This window comes from Talpa occidentalis, unplaced genomic scaffold (genome assembly GCF_014898055.3).
Source record: "Talpa occidentalis isolate TD23 unplaced genomic scaffold, MPIMG_talOcc4v2.1 talOcc4.2, whole genome shotgun sequence".
Taxonomy (NCBI): Eukaryota; Metazoa; Chordata; class Mammalia; order Eulipotyphla; family Talpidae; genus Talpa; species Talpa occidentalis.
In genome coordinates this window covers 79,480,121-79,506,759 of record NW_023602073.1, presented here as the reverse complement: position 1 = coordinate 79,506,759, position 26,639 = coordinate 79,480,121, and the positions used below count along the sequence as shown (strand labels likewise).

The 26,639-nt window shown below is 34.1% G+C and overlaps 1 pseudogene; it reads left to right on the top strand.

The window, feature by feature from the left end:
- The window catches only part of LOC119251453 (protein eyes shut homolog), a 97,522-nt pseudogene extending 71,249 nt beyond the window's left edge, over nt 1-26,273 (top strand).
- The last annotated feature ends 366 nt before the right edge of the window (nt 26,274-26,639 follow it).

Genomic DNA, 26,639 nt, shown 5'->3' with positions numbered 1-26,639 from the left:
ACAGTGCTATACAGTGAAGTGCTGTACAGAAAGCTACATTTACCACCACTTCAAGAAGATATTCTAAATTCACCAAAGATAAGGACTAAATCCAGAGAAAGCTGAGCTAGTGGTGGAAAAAAAATATCTTAGGAGCATCCAAAATGATACAGTGGCAATTATTAAACATTTTAGATTTCATAAAAATTAAATCCTTGAACATCAATATAAGAATCACACATTTGACCTCAAAATAGCATGTACAATGATCACTGTGTTGATTGGTATACCCCCCTAATAATAAAGCAAATGGTATAAATAGAAAAATAAAATAAAAGGAATCTTGTCTCATAAAAGACGATTTGCAGAAGTATCAGCTTTCTATAGCAGAAATTCTAAATGTAAGCTGCAAGAATTAGGAGGTGAGAAATGAGTGAAATATAGAATAGAAAAAGTATGATCTGAAGAAAAATCGAAAGGATAAGAATAATATCAAGCAAGATAACAAAGAGATGCCATTCTAAAACACTTGGTAAAAATGTTAAAATTTCTAGTAAATTCTAGAAGGGCTTAACAATAAAGCAACTGTGAAAAATAGCACAATAATAGAAAATTAACTGAAAGACTCAGACTAGCTTTAAACTTCTATATCGACTGTACAAGGTAGCAGAATAAAACCAACTACAACATTTATACAATATCTATTATTCTGGTTATAAGGTGTATTCTGCAGTTAAATCATGTTTTTATGTACATTTCTTGACTTTTGTTTTCCTTTGGTAATGCCATTTTGTGCATGTAATGCATGAGCTTATCATTGTTAGGAGACAATATAACAAGTGGGGGAAAAAAACAGTTTTTTTTTTAAAGTCACACATGATTCCATGTATATAATAATGAAATTGCCAGTAGCTGAAAATGGTAGGGGGCCTCCCCTAGTGGCACAGCGGTTGAGCACCAGGCTGTGAAGCTGCCCGCAGCCTCTGCAGCACCAATTCGATCCCCGGCTGCCAGCGAGGGTCCCACATGGCGCGACCGACCTCTCCTGCCGCACCCACTGCTCCCCTCAGCAGTGTATTTCGTCGGTCTGCCTGTTCTGTTCCCCACTCTGGCTCTGGTGAGTTCTCTCACCTTCCTGCGCTTCTGACTGTACCCAGTGCTCGTATAAATAAATAAGTTTAAAAAAAAAAAAAAAACAGAATGAAACTATAAAGGGGTAGGTAGCATGAAGGAAATCTGTGTGGTGATGAATAGTTTGTGTTTTGACAGAGGTGTTGGTGCTTGAAGTTACAGATGAGATACATTGACATAGAACCATTTGCACACATTGTACTAATGTCATTTCCCTACTTCCAATATTGTATTATAGATGTATAAGATGCAACCATGTCTGAGGTTGCTCAAAACTGTCTTTGCAACTTTCTATGCAGTATTTCAAAATAAATGCTAAAAAATGTGTATTTCACCGTTCACTATTTTACCCTGTAGATTACTTTGGAAACTGCCAGGACAGATATCCACAAAGAATATATTTTTATATTCGGGGAATTTCATGCTTGTAGAAGAAGCCAAACATTTATTTTATTTATGTTGGTCTTTTTATTTTCTACATAAAATATGTTCTATAGAAGAAGCAAGAATAATGGTTGCCAGGAGGTAGAGTTGGGATCATAGGAGAGTTATTCTCTGGGTAAAGGAAATGTGCTAACACTGGGTAGTGGTGATTGTGAATTCTGCTCTATATTTTTCTAAAAGGTATTGAATTACATAGTTGGTGTGCATGAATCCTATGGTATGTATATCATGCCGTGATAAGCCTCTTAACAAATATTTTCAATGATTTCTAGAGATTTTTTATCTGATTTTTGCTGCATATCTATGTTCATATTCATCTATTTCTTTGGTCTTCTAAGGCCCATTCTATCAAGAGTCAACAGAAAGTTAAGTTTCCCTGTCTTGTTGGGAAGAAGGAATTTGCCAGAATTAAAGTTCTGCTTACATTTGGGAATGTCTAGAAACATTTTCAGTCAAAAACATGAAACTGATGCCAGTGAGTGCTCATCAATCCCCTGTCAGAATGGTACTAAGTTGATGTTCCAAATAAGTCTGTATCTAACCTACAAGACAGTGGTATTAAATTGTTGTTGCTATTAAAAAAATACTTGTTGCTATTAAAAATAGTTGTTGCTATTAAAACCTACAAGACAGTGTTTTTTAAGTAGTTGTTGCGATTAAAAAACTGAAAAGTACAAAAAAAAGGTTCTCATTAACAATTTATGGATTTTAAACTCAGACAAATCAAAAAAGCAACTTGCTTATTATCATTTTCAACAGAAACCACCATTTCAGAAATCTTATTTATGGCATTTTCTCTGTGAATAATGTAATACTAAAAACTTTTGAGTCGTTGCTTTTTCTTTTTTATTATTTTAAAATGTTTATTTTAATAAGACTAGGAAATAACATCAATATTCTCATGCATCAATGCCTTTTAATTTTAGGAAAGGTCTTATTTAAATTTACAGTAAAAATTCATATTCATGTCTTCAAGCCTTCCTTACTAACATTCTTGGTGGTTGATACGATTGTCAACTAGACCCTCAGCTGTAGCAATGCAGCGTCTGAGTGGCTGGACATCCCCATTGCATGGCAGCTGTGTTCCAAGAGCAAGTGTCCCAACATAATTATACAACTACTCTATGACTTTATGCCAAGTCACCAAGTATCACTTTCTCCATAGTCACAACTGATTTACATTCTAGGGGATAACATATAATCCCCGACTATCAAATAGAAATTTGCACTTAAACAGTAGGAAGAGTATGTGAGATGGAAGATGTTGTGACATTTTAGATAATAGAATCTTCAACAGTGCTGTATAGAAAAATTCTACTACATGCTTATGGCAATTATTTCCATACTTCTCTAGGAAAGACTCCTCATATTATATTTTAAATTTCTTTTAAAAATTGTTAAAAAATGCTTTTTTGGGGCCTCCCCGGTGGCGCAGCGGTTGAGCGCTGGGTTGCAAAGCTGCCCGCAGCATCTGCAGCGCTGGTTCGATCCCCGGCTGCTCCCTGGCCGGGGAGGGTCCCACATGGCGCGCAGACCTCTCCTGCGGCCCGCTGTTCCCCTCAGCAGTGTACTTCAGTCCTTCTGCCTGCTCTGCTCCCGGCTCTGGCTCTGGTGAATTCTCTCGCCCTCCCGCGCTTCTGACTGTGCCCAGTGCTTGTATAAATAAATAAATAAATAAATCTTTAAAAAAAATGCTTTTTTAATCTCTCCTAGGATGTTACACACAAGTGTTCACCTATATGCACAGGCAAGCTTTGTAAGAGATTCCAAACACCACTTGAGTCATTTTCTTGCAAGAATAATGCCACTTGTTTGAAATGTGAGAAAAATTGTTATTGCAGGTATAGTTAATTCACTTCCTATTTTAAAACCAAAAATATGTGTATTTTTAAAGCTATGTGGACAAAAATAAAAGAATGTTCAGTTTTAAATTTATACTGTATTTAACGACGGTATTGTATTTCAAGTTACAAACTTTTTTTAAAGATTTATTCATTTATGTATACAAAAACTGGGGTTCAGGCCATAAGTGTGGGGGGTGAGAGGATTCACCAGAGACAGAGTGGGGAGCAGAACATGCAGATGTACTGAAATACACTGCCTCATGAGGGGAGCAATGGGCGAGATAGGAGAGATCTGCTGCACCGTGTGGGTCACCTCCCTGGTCGAGGATTGAACTCCTGCTGTAGTGATTGCAGATAGCTTCATAGTGCTTAACCCCTTGCACCACCAGGGAGGCCCCTTCAAGTAACAAACTTTTTAATGTGTTTTGATTTACTTGACTCTAATATTAGTTTCAAATTAATATTTAATTCTCAGACATAATTTATATGTTCGATTATAAACTATTTTATTTTATTTTATAATGCAGATTGTTAGGATAATTCTAGAAAAGTGAGATGAATGTAAGCACTCAGTGGTATTTCTATTGTACACATATAATGTTAATATATTTTGACAGTTTGGAGTAGTCATCTCTTCCTACAATTCACATACCACATCTGGCAGCTTTTAATTAGGGTTTTTAGGCAAACTTTTAGGAAATAGTGCTTTATTTAAATAAGAATTTGCAAAAATTTGCCCTTTTGTAAATGACAGAAGTGACCTAGTTATCTGGGGCTATAATTTTAGTCCATTATAAATAGCTTTATAGATACTTTCTCACACCATTAAGAAGTACAATTTGCACTCATCACACTTGCTTGACTTTTATCTGGCTGTTAAAAGTAAGTTCTGTTGGACATTATTGAAGGGTAGTAAACAGCCTCAAAAATTTAGAATATTCATAAAAGCAGAAAATTAAAATCTATGGCACAGGAAAGCTACAGAACACACTAAAATAAGCTTGGAATATGCATACACATCTTAGATGCACAATGGAGTATATTTTCAAAGGAATTCCCATTTTAGTAATATCTTAATATAATGCTTAAAAAGTATACTAAACTCTTAAAATCTGGCATTTTGAAAGAGAATGAAGAAAAGCCTCATCATTAAATCTAGATCTTGAAGATCTAACTCATCCAGTCAAACCTATATTTGCTTTTAATCTTATATTTGTTCCCAATAAACCCAACTATAATCCCTTAAAATAGATTGACCTTTTGATTTATACTTCTTAGTTTTAGCCTCCTTACTAGCTCTAGTATATTGGTGAATCTATGTAGAAAAATATTCAAATTTTAAAAATGTGAATAGAATAAATACATACTCATATGTAATACTGATTTCATTTTATTTTTATTGGCCATGATGCTTTCATTTGCCATTAATAGAGGCATTCTGATAGTGTGGAAGGCTTTATTTTAAATTTCATCATCAAGAATAGAACTAGATGAGTAGTGGGAGTGTTACTATTCCTGTTTGGTGTTTTATTGTGAATTAATAAATTTAATTTTAACATGATGGGAAAGCTTTGATCTGCAAAGATTTGATGAACATGTTTTAGTTAGGATGCATGTTGTAAAAAATCTTTAGGTTCCCCTTGGATAGGTAGAATATGTCAGTTGTGAGAACTTTGAAGTAAATTTACTCATGAAATTAATATAAGCCACTATATGTGTTCTAATTTTTTTAAGATGTATTTATTTATGCATACAAGAGCTGCCAGCCTCCTGGCCCCCCAGTAACCCTGCCTGCTGTGTACCTGGTAAACCCCAATAAAAGCCTGCAAAAAGCCACTGAGGACTCTGACTCCTCCTTTACCCGGTCTCCTGGATCATAGAAAACCTGCTCAGTGACCATTCCTGACTCTACAACATTTCTACCTTAGAAGGCATGTTTTTCTACATCAGATTTTCATTTCATAGAACTTCTTAAAACACAAATTGTTATTCCCTTCCCCTAAAGTTTCTAATTTAGTAAGTCCATGGTGGGGTTGCAAATGTGCCTTTCTAACAAATTCTCAAGAAATATTGATGTAGCTGATCTGGAGTCCACATTTTGGGTATTAAGAGAGACAGACTGAGCTCAAATAGCTGCAATTCAGGAAATCTTCCTATAATTTTTCTGCTACTTTTACCATCCATTGCAAACCAAGCTTTCACTCTTCTATTCTAAATCTGGGAGCGTGGGAAAAAAAAGCAAAACAAAAAAACAAAACAAAACAAAACAAAAAAAAAAACAAAAACAGGTTGGGTAAAGTGTCAAAGAGGAGAATAGAGTGGTGATGATAGTATCAGTTTCTCTGCGTGAATGTATGGATTAGATCTAAGTTCTTATGATTAGATGAGAGAGGGACTGAAACAAATCATGACTCTTGAGAGACAGTAAAACAATAGGTATGAGTCATACATGGTACCTAATGACAAGACAGCACAGCGTTAAAAGGTAGTTAATTTTTAATTATGTCTACAAACTAGCATCTTCCTTAACACCCAGAGGACTAAGCTTTAGTGTCTGGAAATTTGGCATAAAATTTTATTTTTAAGAGCACTGAGTAACAGTAGTAAATCATCAAAAGCAGCAGTGCTGGAAGCAGATGGGGCTCAGTGGAATCTGCTGGGGAAAGAATAAGGACAATTGATGTCTTGGAGTCATTACACAGGTAAAAATAACTTTGGAGATTCTCTAAAATGACTGAGGGATATTTTGTTTTTGGCCATTATGTTAGTTAATCGTTTTAAAATACAGTGGAGTTTGTGAGCTACAGTAATTCAAAACATGAAAGAAATAATTTAGAAAACTTGAGAGTTTCTCTTAGGGCTAAAAGGGAATCTGCTAAGATTCTGTCAGGAAACAGATGGTTCCCTTAGAGTAATTTGAAGGAGTTAAATGAAAAGACTAAAAGGTGTGAGAAGACTTAAGGAAAACCAACAATGTATGATTAATCATCCAGCAACTAGAAACAGTGGGAGCTGTTTCCTTGCCCTATGCTGAAGAGACAGAGTAAGAATGCAGTTATTAGCTGTTGTAAATAGAGAGAGACCTGCAACTTTAGTATAGAGATCCTGATATAAACTATAAACCAGGGTAGATGAACACAGTGACAGTAAATCTATAGCCTAACAGTGAGCGGTGGAGGGGATAAATAATTGAGCTTATTCTGCTCACATGTTCTGATATTCTACCTGGATAACACATTAGCAGGGACAATTCAGAAGCCACTGGTCTAAGTACAGTAAGCCTAAAGTACAGTACAGGGTGGAGAAACCTTCTGGTGGAGACTATTGAGTACCATGTCAAACTGTGTAAGAAACTAAAATAATGAAATATAAGTTATAAGACATAAGACAGGAATATGCTGAAAGAGGAAAAAAAGAGAAGTGCATGGAAATGGAAAGAGATCTCAGAAAGTAAGATGGACTGAATAGTTAGCTGTCTGTGGGTTCAGAGAAGCAAAACATTGGAAAACCTCAAGGAGGCAGCTATGACTCTAAATATAATTTTATTTCATTTTATTTTTTAAAGATTTATTTATTTATGCATACAAGAACTGGGATACAAACCAGAGATGCGGGGGGTGAGAGGATTCACAAGAGACATAGTGGGGAACAGAACAGGTAGATCTACTGAAATACACTGCTGAGGGAGCAGCGGGTGAGTCAGGAGAGGTCTGCTGCACCATGCGGTTTGCTCCCTGGCCGGGGATCGAAGTAATGCTGCAGTGGCTGCGCACAGCTTCATAGGTTGCGTTCTTAACCCCTTGCACCACCACGGAGGCCCCTCTAAAAATAATTTTAGTATGATGACACAAGAAGACTATATTCTGAGTTCCATGGCTTAAATATGGAAGACTTGGGAACTACACAAGAAAATAACTAAAAGAGTGGCCTAATATCAAGAGTCTACACTGGCTAGACAATGAAATCACTCACGGTGTCTAGTATACTGTAGTAACCTTCCCCATTTCCAGCACCAGGACTAACCACAGAAATGAGAGAACAAGAATCAGAGAGTTACTACCACTCTTAACCATCATTCCTTTCTGTTCACTAAAATATAAGAAGGTTTTTTTCTACCCCTTTTTGTCTGACCACAGGAGATTAATTTTTTCAAGTTATGTTCCATATTTTTGTACTTTGATACTTTAAAGATCTTTCTCAAAAACTCTAAACTTGAGTGACACTTAACTCTGCTAGTGTGTTTGTTTTTTTTTTTTGTTTTTTTTTTTTTAAGATTTTATTTATTTATACAAGAGCTGGGGTATAGGCTAAAGGTACGGGAGGGTGAGAGGATTCACCAGAGACAGAGCAGGGAACAGAACAGGCAGTCTGACTGAAATACACTTCTGAAGAGAGGAGCGGGCGAGACAGGAGAGGTCTGCTGCACCATGTGTGTATCTCCCTGGCTGGCCGGGAATCGAACCCATGCTACAGAGGCTGTGGACAGCTTCACAGCGTTGCTCTCAACCTGCTGTGCCACCAGGGAAGCCCACTGCTAGTGGTTTTAAAGGCAAGTGACACAGTGAAGCTCTACAGTGATATCAAAAAACACTGTCTTGCATCATGTTCCTACTAGAAGCCATCTTGCAAACATGAAATTAAACAAGAACACAAAGCCAAAATACAAATAAATGTAGAAATGAGAGGATTTAAAATAGCAGCTACAATAGCCCAACTCTACATGAAGCAAGGACTACCTCTGAACAGTCTGATTATATGTGGCAATAAATTCTGTATCAGATTAGTCTGTTTGAGTTGGGATTATATTACTTACAACTGAAATACATTGGAAAATTTTGCAAACCACTAATTTCATTTGATCGCATAATCACATTCTAAATGGTTAACCATTTGTCATACTTATAGTCATATGTTCACCCAATTTTAGTTATCTACTAAAAGAAAGCAAAATATTCCTACAGTAAATCTGTCTAATTTATAAACAGCTGAATTACTTTGAAAGTCTACTCTTCTAAGACATTTAAGAGACCAAAAGTTTTAATACATTCTATATCTTTTTTACTTTGTAAAAACTTTTTTTACTTTGTAACACATAGGCTATTTTCAAAATTGTTTTTAATTCATTATTTCAATGTTTCTATAAGTATTTTGGGTTCACTGAGAATCATGGAATGTCTTAACCTTTGATATAAAATGAAATGACTCATTCATTCATCAATGACTATTTATTTACTGTCTACTCTCCCCAAAAGTTTCCAACTGTAATGAATTCTTCCATAACAATAGAAAATAGAAATAGAAAATAAAAACAAACAAACGTCCCTCCCTCAATAAACTAACATTCTAGTATTTATGTAGACACTGTTTTAATGAAACATTTTGTAGATTATTGTTGTTTGATCCTGTGGAAAGAAAAAGGGAGCTCAGCTATTGTTAGTGCTTGTTGCATTGCCTCGAAGGTGACCAGTAATGATAGTGTTTAAGGATCACAATGGTAATACATTTCTATGGGCTCAATGTTTTGCTGAAAGACTGTATGTGAGATAAAAATAAGTCAAGAATAACTCCAAAGTTGTTTATGTCATTGAAATGGTGGAATATAATTTTCTAAATTGGAATATCTATAGAAAGGGATTCACGGTTTGGAGAGATAGAAATCAAGAAGTCAGTATAGAACATGTTAATTTAGATACCTAATATAACTAAGTGAAGACACAGATATAAGGGGAATTCAGATTATACTAGTTTCCACTTCAGAGGAGGCATCTGGGCTACATACATACATATGAAAGCCAACGACAGAGACATGGCACATAAAACCAGAAAGCTGAATGAGATTAGTATCTATAGGTAAGTGACTCAGAGGTTTGTTGACTGAAACCTTGGACACTCATAATTAAAAGAGTTGAAGGATTGGCATATAATATTATGAAGTAGGAATCAGTGAGTTTTGATGAAAAAATAGAGAGGATCATCACAGCAACTATAAAATAAGAATATTAAGGCAATGCTTGATTGTCTAAAGTACATGATTAATTCAGATAAAGAAAGGAGAAAATTGACCTTTGCAATTGGCAATTGGAGAAACAATCTTGAAAAGAGCAGTTTGACAAAGTGGTGGGAAAAAATATTGATTAGACCTCATTCACAAGTGAAGGAAAGGAAAGCAATATATATATATATTTTTCATGTGAACAGTAGCAGTATATATGAAAATTGAGTGACAACTAAAGGAAGTTCAAGTTAGGTCATTTTTAAATAGTAGGAAAGATGGGGTATAATATAGTATTTAAGCAAAATATTTGTCTTAATAGCATAAAAGATGTTACATCAATTGTAATTGGAGGAAAAGTAGAATATTTTACCATATATGTGCTGTATTTTGTGTACAATCATTTGGAAACTTCTTCTGATTGTTTTTTCCTTAAGTGAAATAGCAAGAGAAACTGTTTTGAAATAACTATACAGATAAACAGGAGGTAATATAATATTATTGATGCACAGCAATAATTGTCTACTTAAATTTAGTCAACATGAATTTAAATTTAAATCAGTCTGTAGTAAAGGATAGCACCCTCAAATCATGTGTTCACCTGAAATAACTTGGGTATTTAATTAAACTAGGGTTAGGTCATGACCAGGCAGCAATAACAGAGGGAAAGGAACAAGTGATTTGAGGGTGTGTGCAAAATATGAACATTGAAATGGTCCATATAATCTAATTTAGTCAAATAAGAAAGTGAATATTAAATGGGGATGCAAGTCATTAAAGGAATGGTAGTGTTAATGGATTATGGGATGAATATTTGTTGGGTGGAAGAAGACTGCAAGGAGTGAGCTGCAAAGGGAAATGAGACTGGGTGGAATATGAGATACCTGAAATTAAGATTAAGAAAGTTAAATTTATGGAGGGAATATAATTATATTAGTGATAATTTAAAGAATATCACAGAGGCAAGTTAGGATAAAAATATAAGACTTTGAATGAAGGCAGCCTGCTCTTCTGAGATGCTAAATTTTTATCTTCATTAACTCTTCAGATAATAAAATAACTAAATAAAACCAGGATTGTATTAAAAAAGATATAATGAGCAAATTTATAAACTTTAAAAGTTTAGACAAAACATCCAGAATAGTTAGCTGTCAATGTAATAGGAAGATATAGGTATTAGACAGTTGATGGAATTATCTTCCAATAACTGGAGTTTTTAAGGAAGAGAAAAGGACACTACTCTCAATGTCACAACAAGGGAAAAAATACCACTACCTAATAGCCAGACCCTGAAAAGAGAGGGATGAGGGGGAAAGAGAGGCACCAGATTAAATGAAACAGTCATAATAAAAACTGTGCACATTGCTTAATCAGGGGGAAGATCCACATCTTGAGGAACGACTTGGAAACCTCTGGCTTCTTAGGGTATCTGTGGTAACTGATAAAATGGGCTTGGTGGCACCGGGGTTAAAGACACAGCACTCTCAAGCTATTGCCAGCCTCTGCAGCACAAGTTCTATCCCAGCTGGCCAGGGAGCAACTCACATGGCACAGCAGACCTCTCCTGTCTCGCCTGCTGCTCCCCTCAGCAGTGTATCTCAGTTGATGTGACTGTTCTTTCCCCACTCTGTCTCTGGTGAATCCTCTCACAGCCCCTCACCTCTGGCCTGTACCCAGTTCTTGTATACATAAAAAAATAAACCTAAAAAAATTGTCTTTTTAAAAGACACCGAAGACTACATACTAGCAAACTATAAATATATCTTTAAAAAATCCAAAATTTAGTGATACACAGATTTTTGCTTTCTAAGCCTTTTACTTTCTTCCACACAAATTCTGAGATATTTAATGGAATAACGGTGTTCTGTTTTATTCTCTAAGGTTATTTTTTTGTTTGTTTGTTTCCTGCTCACTGTGTTGCAATTATAGCTTGCCTACTTACATGTCAAATCAATGTATTAACATGCTTTTCTTCCGCAAGCTAGTTTCAGCATTTCATTAGTATGTGTGATGTCTTAGTATGTCAGCCATAGGTAGAGTTAGGGTTTTCAGTTGTTGTCGCAAGTGAACCTAATTAAGCATGCGCTGTGACTTTGAAATACATTTTATCAACAGAAATCCATAGGTCAACATATTTCCTTTCAACATGTAATAAAGTTATATTTTCACATCAATTTTGCAACATGTTCTAAAAATAGCATTCACACATTTGGATGAGTAATCTGTTAATTAAGAGAATGCTTCCACTTGGTCACTCTGTAATTCTCAACTCATAGAAAACTTCAATCTCTTGGTGTTAATTATATCAAAAGTTGCACTGCTACATTTTCTTTACTTGAAATCATATTTGTATGTATAATGATAACTTTTGCTTTTGAATAAAGAATTCTGAAATTTAACAGAATGGTTTGTGAAATTTTAAATGTATCTGTAATTTAGGTTCTGGTTACACACCAAATTAAAATAGAATATATCTAAGCTATTGTTGGCATTTCGTTATCAAGAAAATATTTTTATATTATTAATGGAAATTATTATTTTCAGGTACTATTACACTTGACACAAGTCATTTTCAAATCTGGTACTTTCATTTTAAAAACATATGCTCAGGGCCTCCCTGGTGGCACAAGGGGTTAAGATGCAACCTATGAAGCAATCCGCAATCACTGCAGCACAAGTTTGATCCCTGGCCGGCCAGGAGGCTACCCATATGGCGCAGCAGAACTCTCCTGACTCGCCCGCTGCTCCCCTCAGCAGTGTATTTCAGTCAATCCACCTGTTCTGTTCCCCACTCTCTCTCTGGTGAATCCTCTCAGCCCCCCAATTCTGGCCTGTACCCCAGTTCTTGTATGCATAAATAAATAAATCTTAAAAAAATAAAATAAAAAAGTATGCTCATATCAGTATAACCTTTCTCTCATTAGCCCTGGACCTATTGATTTCTCTGTAAATAAGAAAGTAGTATGTAATTTATATTTAAAGGTTGAAATTTATATATAAAGGTTGAAATAACACCATGTGACCTCTCATTTTTACGGGGCATACCTCAGTAAATGAAGCTTAGCCTCATAAAGTTGTGTACATTTTCCAACATTTCTGGTTTCCTTGCAGTGACGTTGGTCTATGACACTATATATGATTCAGAAGTATAGGATTGCAGCTCCTCAGACTTATCCCCACACTGCACTAACAACCAACACACTTATAGTCCTACACCATGGTATACTGGGCTCCTTCTATACCTGGTTCGTCCTCCCAATATCACATTGGTAACCTGAATTCTAGTTTGTTTTGTGAGAATTCTAGTTTGTTTTGGGTTTGGTTCTGTCTGACCATTTGTTTTGTTTCTCTGTATTACACATAAAATGAAACCATCTTTCTCCTTATGATTCATTTTCCTTAGCATTATACCCTCCTGTTCCATCCATTTGTTGCAGGTGGCAAAAGTATATCTTATTTATAGCTGAGTAGTAATACTCCATTTTTCATATATGCCATGTATCCCTAGTCTGTTCATCTGTCCTTGGGTACTTTGGATATTTCCATAACTTCACAATTATAAATATTTGTGCAATGAACATAGGAATATATTTATCCATTCAAATTAGTGTTTTTGTATTCTTCAGTTAGGTACCTCTGTATTGCTTTCTGTAGGAGCTGGAATATTCTACATTCCCACCAACAGTGTATAAACCTGTCTTTTTCTCCTCAAGTTCACTAGTATTTGGTATCTCTAGGCTTTTTGATGTAGGACATATCATGGGGATTGAAATGATATTTCATTGTGGTTTTGATTTGTATTTCGCTGATTTTAAGTGATAATGAACATTTTCATATACCTGTAGGCCATCTGTATGTTTTGTCTGGAGAAGTATCTTTTTAACACTCCTTTTTTTTTTTAATTGGATTCTTTGTTTATTTTTTGTTGAGTATTATGAATTCATTCTTTATAGATTTTGGATATTAGCCCCTTGTCAGGCATATGGTGTGCAAATATAGTCTCCCTTTCAGCAGGGTATCCTTTTTGCTTTAATGTAGTTTCTTTCATTGTGGAAACACTTTAGTTTGATTTATACATCATTTGTTTATATATCTTTTGTTTCACTTGACATTAGAGATCAACCCATAAAGACATCATGGAAGCCAATGTTATGGAGTATTTTATGTATTTGGTGGTTTCAGGTATTACATCTCCAAGTATTTTATCCGTTGTGGGTTAATTTTTTGGTATGATGTAACATAGTGTTCTAGAATCATACTTTTGCACAAGGTTGTAAATTTTTCCCTCAGTGTTTGTTGAAAACACATTCTTTACTCCAGTGATACCTTTGGCTCCTTTTTCTCACACTAACTGTCCATATAAGTGTGGTTTATTTATGTTCTCTCAGTTCTAATTCATTGAGCTGTGTTTATGTTTATTAACACATCATGCTGTTTTGATTACTGTAGATTGGTAGTATAGTTTAAAATCTAAGAGTGTGATACTATAATTCTATTTTGTCATGATTGCCTTGGCTACTCAGTGTCTTTTGTGCTTCCATTTGAATTTCATTGTTTACATATTTTTCTCTTTGATGAATGACATAGAAACTTTGACGAGTCTATATTGAACCTGCATGTTGCTTTGGGTATAATGGTCATTTTTACAATGTTAATTCTTCCAATTTAGGAGCAAGACTGCATTTCTGTTGTGTGTATGAATGTGTGTGTGTGTGTGTGTGCGTGTGTCTTCCTCTATTTCTTTTAACAATGTCTAATAGTTTTCATTGTACAATTCCTTCATTGCCTTTGTTAAGTTTAATCCTAGGTATTTTATTATTAATGTGAATTTGTCATGTATGGTCTTTATTGTGTTGAAATATATCACAACTATCCCCGTTTTTGAAGGTACTAAATTATAAATGGATGTTTAATCTTAAATGTTTACTCTACGTCTATTGATAATGATCATATGATTTTTGTCTTTTATTGATATGGTGAATTACATTGATTAGTTTTGGATATTTACCCCCCTTGCATTCCTGGAATAACTCCCCCCCCACTTGATAATTATACATGATGCTTTTAATACATTGTTGAATTTTGTTTGCTAAGGTTTTGTTGAGGATATTGGCATCTATGTTCATCAGTGATATTGCCCTGTGCTTTTATTTTTTATGGGATATCTTTGTATGCTTTTAGTATCAGAGTAATTTTGAGCTGGTGAAATATTTGTGGAAGGATTTCTTAAAATGCGATTCTCTTCCACTGTGCCCTCAGATCTCATATTTTCCATGTTAAATTCTCTAACACTATAATCTCTTTTGTTTATTCCTTTTCTTTTTCTAACTGAAGTGTAATCATGCTACCTGACTACTGTTCATTTTTGCATGGCCTGTGTACCACTGGTAAGGAAATGAATAGATGACCTTGCCTGTGTTGCATATATAGATCATTTTTCTTCCTTCTCTTGAAAAGCCTCTCCATTTTTAGTATATGAGTTCAGACATACCATTTTCTCACTAATTCTGTTTCTCTCTCATGTGGCTCTTTTTCAAAAATGTTCTCTTTTCTCAGTTCCTACCCATCCCCACCAAAGACTTTAGCATCTGTCTTGCCATCCTTTCTTCGCTACCACTTTTGTCAGTCCTTTGATGACTTAGATGTCCATTTTGACAATCCACCCATGTCAGTTGCTTAAATCCCTTGAAAATAAATTTAAAATGATCTTTCCCTCCTTCTAATCTTGACTCATTCCCCGTGGTCACATTTTGTAATTTGTAATGACATTTAATTACACACTTTTTAACAGCTTGATCTAAGTATTCCCACTCTCTGATCACCACTCAGTCACTCATTTACTCAAACACCAAAAATATTTGTAATACTTTTCTGCAACCAAAAGACACTTCTACTTACTTGGTTGCATTTGCTTTCCTCTGTCCATTACCCTCAGGAGGTCCTTGTTTTCCTTTTAACAAAGCATACATGTATATCCACTCTCAAACTCTCTATCTCTCTTTTCCTTTCTTCTATTAACCTGAAAACAACTGTTTATTTCTGTCTGCATCACAAGGTATAAACCTATATCCATTTTCATATGTACCTGAAATGACAACTTAAACTTAATAAATTCTAAATTAATGATTGATTTTAAATCCCAGGATAAGCCAGAAACCAGCATCTGTTGCTGGTTTTTAGATTCACTTCTGATCTCTCTCACCCTGATTTTTTTTTAAGATTTATCTATTTATACATACAAGAGCTGGGGTGCAGGCCAGAGGTGAAGGGGGTGAGAGGATCCACCAGAGACAAAGTAGGAAACAGAACAGGCAGATTGACTGAAATACACTGCTGAGGGGATCAGCGGGCAGACAGGAGAGGTCTGCTGTGCCATGTGGTTCACCTCCCTGACTGGGGATTGAACTCGTGCTGGAGTGGCTGCAGATAGCTTCATAGTGCTGCATGTTAACCTCTTGCACTACCAGGGAGGCCCCTCTCATCCCAATCTTATTCATCAGCAAATGCTTTAACTCTCCCATAAATACATGCCATGGATATGAGCAAATACAAAGCTAACACCCTTATTTAAAACACCAATAATTATCATTTGAAACAGTACAGTAGCCTCCCACTTGACCTCCTTGCTTTGGTCTTTCTTTGAAGTACATGCAGAATAGTGAATTGAGAAACTCATTTAGAAATCTAGTGTTTTGGCAGTGAGTTCAGTGACATGATGCTGCTAAGGAGAAAAATGTCCATAGCGTAGTAGATAGGAAACAATGAAAACTCCCTGGACTATTCATAGCATGCTTATTAGGTCAGTAAAAGTGGACTAAAAAAAGGAAGGGGGAAGTAGTAAGGATGAAAGAGGAAACCATAGATTAGAACAAATGCAGACAGTTGTAAAATGGTATTTGCCATTTTAATGTCTTTGATTTTTACAGTAAATAAGAAACATTGCAGTGTTGCTGCTACATGACTGCTATTATCTTGATTATAATTTTAAAAGATGATTTGTGTTTTATATTTAAAAAATGCAAAGAAGCATAGATACATGCAAAGAAACCTATTATGACCTAATGTAGTGATTTAGATAGGAGATGTCAGTGACTTGAGCCAGGATAAAAATGAGGACATAGTAAGAAGTACTTCAGTTATGGGCATATATTTTTTTAATCTTTTTTAAATTTTAATTTTTTAAAACAATAATTTGCTTCCCTCCACCCCCTCAGGTTGAGTCCCTATAGAATTTCCTTCCCCAAGGCACCCGTGCACCATCACCTCAGTCCACTGTGCTCCTCCCTCCCTCCCCCTGAACCCTCTCCCTCTGCCTCCCCTGCAGGATGTCTCTGATTTATAATTGTCTGTTTTTGCTTTGTCGTGTTTTGTACTGTTATTATTTTTTTACACTGATGTCTTATTTGGTTCCCCTATATTCATATATATATATATATATATATATATATATATATATATATATATATATAGACAGAGAGAGAGAGAGAGAATAGAATCAATATATTACCTTATACATGATTGGGTTAAATAGAAAATGATTAATTATAATTGGTCTGTAGTTGTGAAAGTTACAAATAAAGCAAATTTGAAGTGGTTTGCTTTCTTGCCATCTCTTGTCCTCACTAGTATATATGTTTTGAAATCATGTTACTCTATTTCCATTAATAATCAGTGAGTTTCCATAACATTCAAATAAAATTCAAAGTATTTTAAATGCATCTAAGGTAAGGGGCATATTTTGTTCTTACCTAGCTATTCACTATATCCTGTATTCTCTTTGATTATTCAATTCCTGCCACTTTGGTCTTGAGTTTTTCTTGAATACCTCAAGCATCCCCTATTTCAGACCTGTGCTTTTGTTGATTTCCTACCTGAAAGAAAGAACTTGATGTTCATATCATTAAGGGTTTTGTTCAAAAGCATCTCCTCAAAGATGTCTTTCCCGATGTTCTTGACATTCTGAAAATACCTGTTCTCAATTACACTTTCCAATTTAACCTGATTTTCTTTTATTGGCATTATAGAATTTATCACTATGTCCTATTTTTATGCATTGATGACTTTCTCTACCCCAAAGCTTACATGTATCAAGGCAGAGAATTTCCTGTTTCGATATTTTCAATACTGATTTTCTATATTCTTGAACTGAAATAGCATGTAAATTTTAATGACCAAAATGCAGATATTTGGTTCAATAACTGTAAATTTTAAATAACTATGGAGTATGGATCATTTTGTCTTGTAATTCAAGCAGTGACAGTCATCAAGTTTATACAAAAAAAAGGTAAATTGATAAAATGAGGTGTCTCAAAATTATACAGTTCTCTATGCCTGTATAATTCAGAGTAATACAGTGGTATTGCAAAACTTCTATTGTAACAATATATCATTATTGGCTTCAAATATTTTTCCAAATAAAAATAAGAAGTGGGATAGGTATGTGATAGAGTTGAAATTGATTGTAGTAACTGCATCAGAATCTCCATCTATACATGATTAAGCAGAGAAGAGAAATGTGAACCACAATGCTTTATTTGAGGAAAAAAAAATAAAGCTCATTTACAATTTACAATTCAAACCCTGGGTGGGATACCCCAAACTGCCTAGTCTTCATAGAAATGATGAGAGCTTTTCAAGATAACAGAGTCAGAGAAAACTATTTGGGGTTTCTTTATAACTTTCTATTTCCTAGAATAGTGTAGAGTTTGGAAGAGCTATTTCAGCAACTTGAAAACTTGAAACAAGAATATATTCCCTATCAAAAATGGCAATGTTGACATTTTTTCTTTGAAACTAGCTTTTCAAAAAAAATCAAATAATGTTAATTTTCATTTTTTTTTTTTTATATTTTGGAGAGGTTATTCCACTGTTTAAAATGCATTACTTTAATAGGTTCCTGCAAGTGACTTTCCAATGTTACTATGCTTGTGCTTTTTAATTTAATTAAATGCATGCTTCCTTGGATATTTTGAAAGGGTTATGGGTGTTTTAGTGTTATACATCTGAAGAAGTATGTATCTGTGTGCCCTTGAATCATAGGCAATTTTGTAAACCATTGTTACCTCAATAATAATAATATGATTTAGGAAAAAATAGAAAACAAATTTCATTGTAAATGTACTAACCATTTAGGTTCACTGATTTTTAATTTAATTTTATTTATAATTTAGAAATAACAAACTTAATACATAACAATATATCTGTATTATAAGAAACATTCACCAAAATGTTGTTGATGGAATTTTGTTCTGGTGTTGACTTCATTACTCAATTCTATTCAATGCTTAGTCCCTAAAAGAACTTGCCACTTCTCACTGAAATCAATATCATGTATTCCATGAGCCACCAAATAAAGTTTTGAGTATTCTCAGTAGAGTGAAACTGATTGTCTAATGAATATTGGTTAATTGACAAAATGTAACACAATTATGGAGAGGTTTTATCAGAGTAATAGTGAAATATTTCAGGAAGAAAAGGGAGAAGAGGGTAAATACAGGTTTTCTTTCATCCTAGCTTTTCCACTAAAATATTTTATCTCCATTATATTCCCTTACTTCGCTGACCCTCTCTGCTCTTAATATATTATCCCCTTTTTACCACTAAAATTTTTATCTAAAAAATGTTTATCAGAATAATTTAGGTCCTTCTTACTAACCAGTGTCACAGAAATACTTACCATTTCCTGGCATTTTCATGTTTATTATAAAAGTTAGGTTTTCCCAATGATATAACTATACCTAGCTATTCTAGGGACATGGTGACCTGAAAGGCATTGTTCTCACTTCTTCCCATATTTAAAACTACTAACTTCTTTGACCACAATTTCTCCTGGAGACCTTGAAGTTGCTAAAATGAGTTTGTTCTTAGCCTAAAAGTGTTCAACAGAGGAAATTTATGTATATTTGTCTTGTTTAAATTATTTTTCCTGTGTTTTTTTTTAGGGTTCTAGCTATATACTATCTCTTTATATATTATGATAGCTTTACTTCTTTCACAATTTGGATCCCTTTTGTATCTTTATCTTGCCTAATTATTCTAGCTAGAACTTCCAATACTATATTGTATAGTAGTGGTAACAGTGGATATCCTTGTCTTATACCATGTCTTATTTCATAACTCTACGTGTAAACTCAAAATATTTTAGCGTTAATTCCCACAAGAATTTTGTTTATTTCATTTATTCTTATTTTCACTTAATTTTAGAAACTCATGTTTTATTACCTATTTTTTGTGTGTTTGCACAGAGGAGTAGATTGAATTATTTGCCTCCCTTTGTGTTCACATTCCCTTATGCATTTTTACTTTTGTATATTTGTGTTCTATCTTGATTTCTTAATTATACTTTCCAGAGAATATTTCTCTCATGATCTTTTAAACAAATGACTCTGGTCATGCTAATTGTAGTATTTTCTCTTGACATGAAATACAGTGTAATTTATCACTAATGCTATATTTAGAATAAAAGTATGTGTCACTGTAAATGTCCTGGAAAAAAGTTATGTTTAACACATACCTCTATTGCAATGTCATAGGGAATGCATTAGACTATTGTGGTTTATGTTTTTAAATTTGAAATAGCTCTCTCCCTCTTGGTGCCTCGGATCTGTGGTCAGCTTTCAAGAATTGGTTTAAAAGTTTGTCTTATCTGACCCTTTGTTTGGTTTTTCTATATTCCCCATACAAGTGACACCATCTGGTATTACCTTTGTCTTCTGATTTACTTAGCTTAGCTTAATCCCTTACAGCTCTATGCATGTTTCGGCCGATGACATGAATCTTAAATTCTTAAGTCACAAAAGTAGTGTTTAAGTTTTCTCTTTCTCTGACTGTAGGCTGAGTTGATAGAATGTCATTTTCTTTGTGGATGAAATCCAGAAATCCCTGTAGGATGTCAAGCCATAGTACGAGTTGAGGTGTGGGGTGTTGACTGCCTATAACTTAACAGGAAGATTTTTTCATTATTGTCTCCCCTGCCTATGGATTAAACCTCCCCGTCACAAGTGTCAGAGATGGTGTTTGGGGGTTTCCTTCCTAGTATGAAGTTAGAGTGCTAACAATTTGGCTCAATTTTTCATGATCAGTGAAACCCTCCTTCATTTAGAAGTACCTCTATCAGCAGTTGCCTCTGCCTGATATTCATCCAGCAACCTGTTGCTCTGATCTCATTAATGCCTGAATATTTTCTCTTCATTTAATTCCCAATTTTGACCTTTCTCTCCAGAAACCAGACTCCACAATAATGCAAATTAAAGTTATGAAAATATCATTAGCAAGTGTTGGCCGATTTAATTAATTTTCACTCAAAATGAAAATTGAGACATAATAACTCACCAACATTTGAGAATATTCTAGTGTTAACTTTTTTCCACCAGCATCTACCCTTAGTAGAAAAGGGTGGGAATGACACCTCTCTTAACAAAGTGATTTTTGGATCTCTAGTAGGATCTCAAAATGAGAGTAAGAAGATAAATATATCAACAGGTTTCTCCAATGTATAGAGACTAAATATATTTAAGTTAGAGTGTACTTAATATCATCTCTAACACTAGTATTATGACTTAAACAACTAACTTTGTTTCTCTAAACATATTTCTTAATTTATAACACAGTATTTATAATCTAGGTTGCATGCTGTTTATAAAAATTGAATGCTAGGGCCTCCCAGGTGGTGCAGCAGGTTGAGCGCAGCACTGTGAAGCTGTCCGCAGCCTTGGCAGCGCAGGTTCAGTTCCTGGCCGGCCAGGGAGATACCCACATTGTGTGGCAGACCTTTCCTGTCTCACGCTCTGCTCCCCTCAGCAGTGCTTTCGGTCCATCTGCCTGTTCTGCTCACTGCTCTGTCTCTGGTGAATCCTCTCACCCTCCCGTGCATCCCATACCCCAGTTCTTATATGCATGAATAAATGAATCTTTTTAAAAAAGGGGGAAAAAGTGAATGATAAAATAAAATAAGAAAATTGTGTGTATGTATCTAGTGACTGGCACATGGTAAAAAAAAAAAATGGGTGTGATGATTCAATGCTCAATGTAAAACAAACAAAAACCAAAAAAACCTATGTCTCGAACAGCAGGAAAGGTAAATTACTAGTGTTTTATTGATGCTATTTCAGTTGAACTATGATAACATGGCCTTTGATTCCATTTTTCATGAAATTATCCTGCATTCTCGTAGGTAATTTAAAATAACCAATATCTGGCAGAGTTCATTCCATTATCAAATCAGCTTGTAAATACTTTGCATTAAGAAATATTATTTTGGGAACTTAAAATCTCTGGTGTTTACTTTAGAGAGGCATATGGCCATTTAATTTGGTGCACCATTTACTTTATAATAGGAAGTTCATTAAATGTGATTTTTAGTACAGGAGTTTTTATTACACATTTTTGAAAATGAGATCAAAGGAAGCCAGAATACAAGTATGAGTTCTTTAGCATTTTACTGATCACTGCTAATGAACCTTAGTGGATTGGAATTCAAATGTGCTTCCTATCTGACTCAGTTATACTATTGGCTAGAAAACACAGAACATTAAGCTAGACTCTTACTCTTACTGGTTAGCCCACACACACACATTTCCCCAATGCAGGGGCAGTATTGCTACTGAACTAGACATTGTTCCATTATGGTCACAAGACACCTTAGTAACAGCCTTCAGGAAACTAATCATGAGTTTATGAGTCATAGGTGCTAACGTGTACTCATGTCCAGGCCCACACAGCAACATCTCTGCAGGAAATAGGAGGAGGGATTAGGGTTCTGCCTTTACCTGGGTTAAGAGTAGGGTGCCTAGGTTTTCACAGGTATACTTTATATTGGTGAATTTAAAACAAGAGGAAGGTTAAGGAGCAGGAAAGGAAAAGTGTGGTCATCCAAGGGTTCAGTTATCTGGGTCACTCAATCTAAAGAGTGAACTTCATGGTGGGGCTGCCTGGTTTCTTGTCCATTGAAGAGTTAGTAGCTGTGTCATTACAGGCAGCAATACATTTATTCAAAATGGATTTTTTTTTTTTTGAAAAAGATACCTTTGTAATCAAAACTTCAAGTCAGGCACTTGCATTACAATCACAAAACTTTCTTCCAGGCAATCACACTACAAGATTGCTTCATAAAAAATGTTAAATGACAACAAACCCAAAACTATAATTAACCAACTAAGATCATACATTATTGTCCACTGTAACTCTTTACACTATATCTGTCATCATTATCTTTTGCTAGCACATCATCAGCATATAAGCATTTGATGGTTCTACTCAGCATTAAAAATATCACTTGTCATTTTTTTTTTACAATTCAAAAGCAGTCTCATCTATATCAATAGGTTTCTTCAACATATTTAATTGTTCAATATTTGTTTAGGCTAAAGTGACTTTATTCTTTTAATTCTCAAAAGATAATATTAAGACCATTCAATAAAAAAATTATATTACTTTACTGCCCTCTAAATGAGTAAATAATTTCCCCCTTCCTAATAAAGAAGTTTGCACAGATAAATTAATGAATGGAAATGTCATAAGTAATAGCTATTGTATATAATTTAAACAAAGCATTATTATCTCTGTCAGACTGTTAAAGACTTTTGTGAAAATATTTAAATTGTGCCTTTTCTTATTTATTCTGATATATTTACAGTTGTATGTCAAGATTTACTGGAAAAAACTGTGAGAAAGTAATTGACCACTGAAGACTGCACAGCATCAACTGTCTGAATGAAGGATGATGTTTCAATATAATTGGAAGATTCAGAGTAAGTAATTTAATACATGGCAAGGTAATTTAGCACTTCAAAATACAACAGCTTCAGGCAGTCTGCATTTCAAATGTTTTATTAATCTAAGTCAGAGAAATATATTCATATATTTACATATGTATGTGTATATATATATATGTTTGTATATATGGAACCACATGTATCTCCATGGTCCTATTTGAGGGATTATCCATTAGTTATGATCAGATATGGACCAGTGTTTCTGTTTACTTACAGGGCACTCCAGAGTATGATCACACACTTTTGTGATGACACAAGTGTTCCCAGGAATACATATCTAAAGGGGAAGAGTGCTTATGAATATCCACAATGTCCACTGACAAACTTCAGGATTGCTCATGGATTTGGGCTTGTACTTGTACAGGCACTGTGAGCATCCATCCTGCTTCCTGTAGGTGTTACATTTAACACTCATGTTGATATAATTAGACTAAATTTATATTTAGAAAAAATAATGTATTTCTTTTGAATATGCATTTACTTGAAGTAATATAAAGAATAAAATGTATCCCATGATGACTATAAGACTGGACAATATTAGGGTTAGAAAAAAACTATAGGTTAGAACCTTATTAATTCTAAGTCATGCTCTTCATCATAAGTTAAATTTCCCTATTTTAAACTCATTTTCTTTATAATTAAAGTGGCATAAGGATGCTGAACTTTCTCATTGAAACTGTGATGAGGAATTTCTAATAAAACACATTCACAATGTCAATTGTATGCTCAATATTAATAATATAAATGGGCCCCATGATAATGCAATTGTTACTTTCCTATTGAATGAGTCAGATTTTTAATAACTGCCACATAAGAATAAATCATTGAGGAAATTAAGAGCTCATGGCAAAAAAAAATCTTATTGTCATTTTTGTATTTATAGAAATAAATAGCAGTCACAAAATTGAAAAATATGATTGATGTTATAACATAAAGCACAAGCACTATGTATTTGAAAACTATTTACATTGTCTCCTAGCAATGATTCAGAATTTCTTTTCTTAGACTGTCAGTGATTCACAAGAAAATTTCATTTCATTTTTAATAGAAGATACACATAGTTAGAACCACAATTTCTTGTTTGTGTCTATCCAAATATTTTTTTATTTCCTGTTGTTATCACTTAGAATTGTTGACTTCTGGTTCTTATTCCATCAAAAAGAAATGCCACAAGAGCTTTATACATAGCTCCATTGGTTCCCTTATTTTACAGCAGGCCTAGGAATATAGATACAAATATTCAGTTTACATTTTCTCTCATTTTAAAAATCTCCTATAAGACTTCGTTGGAGAACCAACAGAAAACAAAATTTAAAACTCATCTAGTTTAACTTTACCATCTGCTTTATTTTTCTCCTCTATTTCCATCCTCTAGTTAAATCTTCTGTGTGTTTTTTTTTTACAATTATTTTCAACAAGCGTGACTTATGCAAGCTCACACTAAAAGAAGTAAAACTCAAATTAGAATCCCATATGAGTACAATTTGCATTTGGGGTAGGATTTAGAGTTTTTAAATTTTAGTTGCAGCAGCAAAAAATCTGAACAGAACATTTCTCTCTGATACACACACACACACACAAATTTTAAGATTTATGTAACTAAACTCTTAAGGGGCTATACTTGAAAAACTGACTTTATGAAAAATTTAAGAACCTCAAAGTTAAAAAAAAAAAAAGATGTTTCTTACCTCATCAAACGAGGCTACCTGTAAGATAATTCTTGACTAAAAATTCTTTTACTGGTGTATGTAAGCCCTGCATCTTAGTGTTAGGGCAGTACATATTGATAGTTGCTTGTATCGTACTGCTTTCCTGTTAATTCCCTTCTTTTGGGGGAACAGATTAGGTACAATCCAGTTCAGAAAAAGAAATAAATACTTCTTGATAACAAACTCTCCTCAGCTATATACACTGTGTATACACACAACACACACACACACACACACACACAGAGTAGGCCATTTGGATAAAAAGTTGTGTTAAGTAGCAGAAACCAGTGTGATTAAAAAACACACTCTTTCTACTTTGTAACTAGGGGGAAAAACAGGACCAGGTTTCCAGATTTATTAAATATAAAATATATAAATTAAACAGTTATTGAATTCCTTGAAGTAGCTTCAGCAATGCCATATGATCAGGGCATATTTCAATAATCTCCTGATCCATGTTTCTAACTCAGAAATAGTCTTTCCTCTATTCTCCCTTCTCTTCCATAGACCTAGTTCTTAATGGCTTCTTAGTCTACCTAAGCCTTGGCTAATTTATCCTGCTCTTGTTCAGATACTTGGTGAGAAAATTGACTCTTGCCTAAAGTAGTGTTTGAAAGAGAATAGACTCTTTACTAGAGTTTGTTGACTTTCAAGTTTTTTTATGCACATATTACTCTTCATTCTATTTCTTCAATATATTTTAATCATTTAAATCACTATGATATTTTAAATAAGCAAACAGAAACATATACTACCTTGGAAGACATTTTTCAAAGGACCCAAGAAGATGCAATTTCCTAGGATTCACACTTAAGTAATTCTCAACAACTTTTAGTCACAAATTGTGAAAGAAACTTCTCTTATGGTCAATTTCAGTATTATCCGAGTCCTCTTGACTATACCTTTGTAGGGAATAAGCTGTAATCAGCAACAGATATTCCAATATTTATGGATTAATAGAAATTAAAGCTACTATACAGCTTCTGTTATATGTCAAGGACTTTGTGTGGAACACCTTTATAGGTGTGTCTTAATAGTAGTTCTAGGACAAAAGTAGAAATACTCAGGGACTATTGCTTATGTCAGTATAAATTCCATATGCAAGATATTTAAATTAGCTGATTTCCAATGAGTAGTACTTTGTAATTCCATGTACTTTTAGTTTGACTACAATAATTTATACTAGTTATGTCATAGGGAGAAATTTAAAGAGTTTTTAAATGAGAAATATATTCAAAAGATTCTCTCACATTTTCCACTTTGATATGATTTGATACTATTATTCATTTATAAGACTAATAATGGTGAGAGTTGAAAGCATATCTTTTATCAGTTTTCTTGTTTACTTTCAGCAGAATTTTTATATCAAGTGATGAATTAAAGCAGCTTAAATTGGGAGTATACTTCTAAGTTCGTGCAATTCTTGTGAGTGGACGAAATACCTGTACTTAAAGGAATAAATATAAACACTTCAAATGATTTAGATAAATCAAAGATAATATGTTTTCTTTAATAATTAAACAGAAAAAATATTTTAAAAATTGCTTGAGGTTTAAAATTTAAGAATAAATCATTGGTGAAACTGTAAAAATGTAAGGTTATTTGTGTGAGAATAACTATTTAAGATGTCAACATTCCTCCCAAGATGCTTATTAACAGGAATCTGTGCCATGATATCTGTGAATATGCTAAAGCTGAGTATCTAAAAAGGGTATCAAAAGTAGATGTGAAATATACTTAAGTTACTGCTCATGAACAATTTCTGGGT